The sequence below is a fragment of the Merops nubicus genome, unplaced genomic scaffold, assembly GCF_000691845.1.
Source record: "Merops nubicus isolate BGI_N331 unplaced genomic scaffold, ASM69184v1 scaffold15171, whole genome shotgun sequence".
Classification (NCBI taxonomy): Eukaryota; Metazoa; Chordata; class Aves; order Coraciiformes; family Meropidae; genus Merops; species Merops nubicus.
Window position 1 is genome coordinate 22,435 of NW_008587716.1, and position 2,946 is coordinate 25,380.

Genomic DNA, 2,946 nt, shown 5'->3' on the forward strand with positions numbered 1-2,946 from the left:
TATGCAAAGGATTGGTAGCTGGGTGTTCTTAGTGCTAAGTCTGAGCTCTGGATTTTGCTTTACTAAAAATTCTCAGTTTTAGGGCTCTTCTAGAATTCCTGAAAGCTCTTAATCAGAGCTGGATATTGAGATAGATATCAAGTCATAAGAGATTAGTTTAGCTGATAATCTTCTGTAAAAGGATATTTTTTGGTGTGCTTTACTTAAGCTTGTATGTCTGTCTTGACTTCTGTGGGGTGCTGCAAAGTACAAGAGAGAAAGAAATATTCTGAATCTGATCTGGCTTACTCAGGCAAAAGCCCCATTAGGAAACATAGTTTTTAATCATACATATTGCAAAATATTCCATCATCTACCATTCTTAAAGCCATACAAAAATTGTGATATGTTATTCAAGTTCTTTGTTTAAAAATATTAATAAAAATAGTAACATTTGACCTGACAAAAGAATTTTCTGATGTTAGACTCCGGCACTTTGTGTATTATCATAAAGATTAAGTAGATGGCTCATCCTTCCCAGAGACTGCAAAACTTGTAATATGCTGAAGCTGCAAAAGCTTATACCCATTTTGAGGTTTTCATTGCTACTGTAACTAAACAGATCTAGCAAGAGCAGCTGCATTAAAAGCATTGCTGGAAGCAAGTAGAAAATGCTGTAGTGTCCATTCTTAAAGAAGTTATATTGACATTATTTTTCAGTGGTCATACAGAAGCAATGGATTATAAAATACTGGGAAATATCATTAGAGGGGTTTTTTTAGATAATTATTTTTGTCATTTTAGAATTATTTGAATGTATGAAGCAGGAAGCATGGTCATAAAAATGCAGACTGAAACACTTCTTTTAACCTTCCCACCTCTGAAAAGCTTCCATAATCAAATCAAATACAGTTTTCCTGAAAGAATAAGGTCAAGCTATCTCTTTTCAATGCACTGAGTATGTTGGGTTTTTTTTCAGAGAGAAGGGAAAGCTTTGGCTTATACACCAGTCATTACCTTTCAAATACAATGCAAACTCTTTCTGCCAAACAGATATAAGAAAATAATTGGGCCACTCACACACTGCATTCTTTATGATATATAAATCTGCTCTTTGCAGAAGCATGCAGATATTTTGTAGTGGGAGAATAGTTAGGGAAGTAGTGAAAGTATGAAAAATGTATTCCAGAAATTGATGGTATGGGAATCAGTAAAGAAGGATGAGAATTATTATTTGGTTCCCTATTAATATAAGGGAAAGAAATATACAGTAGAAGAAACTAGGACAGTCCCGAGTCTTTCCTAAGGGAGTTTAGGAGCAGGAAAGCACCAAAAGAGAAAGCTGGTGTGGGTTAATGTCTTAGGTTTTACACAAGTTCAGGGGAGGGAGGAAAAAGTGTGGAGACAGGAGTACTTCTCTGCTTCAAACTTTCTATATAATATTTTCAATTATTTTTAATCATTAGAAGAATAAGTTGTGTAAGAGTTATTTCATTAGTTTTCATTTGACTGAAATTATCAGTTTTGCTTCATGCAAAAAGTAGGCACATCATAATACTGTTATGGGATTACTTTGGTGTTTTTTGAAAAGAAATCTTATGAGTAGATTGTTTCCCTTGATATTTTCAGCTACATATTCCAGACTTTGGTAAGTATCATAGATATGGTATATGTCAACACCAAGATTTGTAGAAGCTTGATTGGGTGAGGGATATCCAAATATTTCAGCTCTAATTTTCAGTCTACCTTTCTGGAATTTGTGGGTACAGTTCACTAATACATATTTTTTCAGCTAAATGTAACTCTTTCAATCAGGCTGTGCAGACTGCAGTATTAGGCCCTGTTTTAAAAAAGGGTAAGTATCTTATCTCCTGTTATACTTAGCTGAAAGTAAATCAGAAAAAAAAATTCAACTTTAACCATTTTAAACCAGATGATCCTTTTCATCTGGAGTAAGTTTATCCTTAGGGGGACTACACAGTACAGCCCTTAAAGTAATACCTCATTAAAAAACATGTATTGAATAACCACACTTTCAAAAGAAGCATTTCAACTGATTGCAGAAATACAGCTGTCCTTGCAAAGTCAGCATGCAAGGGAGGATCATGCAGATTAGCACAGACATAACAATGTGAGCCTTTTGGGTCAATTTGAGGAAATGGCAAGAGTCATAGTGGCTGGGTGTGCACCTATTCAAGGAGACCACATAATCATTTCATCCTGATGATATCATTTCATCAGCATGCTGGTATTTAAGCTGCTTTTTCCTCCACACATTTTACTCATCTAGTTACAGCTTTCTTTAGACAAGTAAAATGATAGCCTTTTCACTCTACAACAGAGAACAAACTGGTCCAAATAGGATTCAATTTTCTGTGCAGTAAAGATTAGCTGATGAACTATTTTTCAGTTGAAGAATGAAATGTGGGAAATTCTGCTACATGAAGATTTCCACAGACTTCTAGGGGAAAACAAATCAAAACAAACAAACGAACTCATAAAAGACACTCTACCTCTGCTTTTAAAAAACTGCATTGTGCCTCATTTGAAATAGTCAAGATTTTTCTGTTTGGTGCTGCAGTCAAAATTGCAAAGCACATGTTCATTTCAGTTGAATTATTAATCTTCAAGGTGTAGGTGTGACAAAAAAAGCCCCAAACCGTTATGGTTTCTTGAGACCACATCTACTAGTTTGATTATATCAGAGGCCAAAATGCACTCTGCCATCCCACAACTGAGAAAGCCTGGTAGTATATCCTGGTGGTATAATGCAATGCCTTGGATAAGTGCACTTGGACAGTGTGTTAGCTCTGCTAAACCCACAGGTTTCATGCCTGTTTGGGAAATTCTCTTATTTTAATTTACTTTGAGTCTGATCTGATGCCTGGTCTGCCTAAGGCTATGCAGTGCAATGATCAGAAGGAATTGTAAGTTTAGGAAGGAAACGGGAGAAGAGCTACTTCAAGT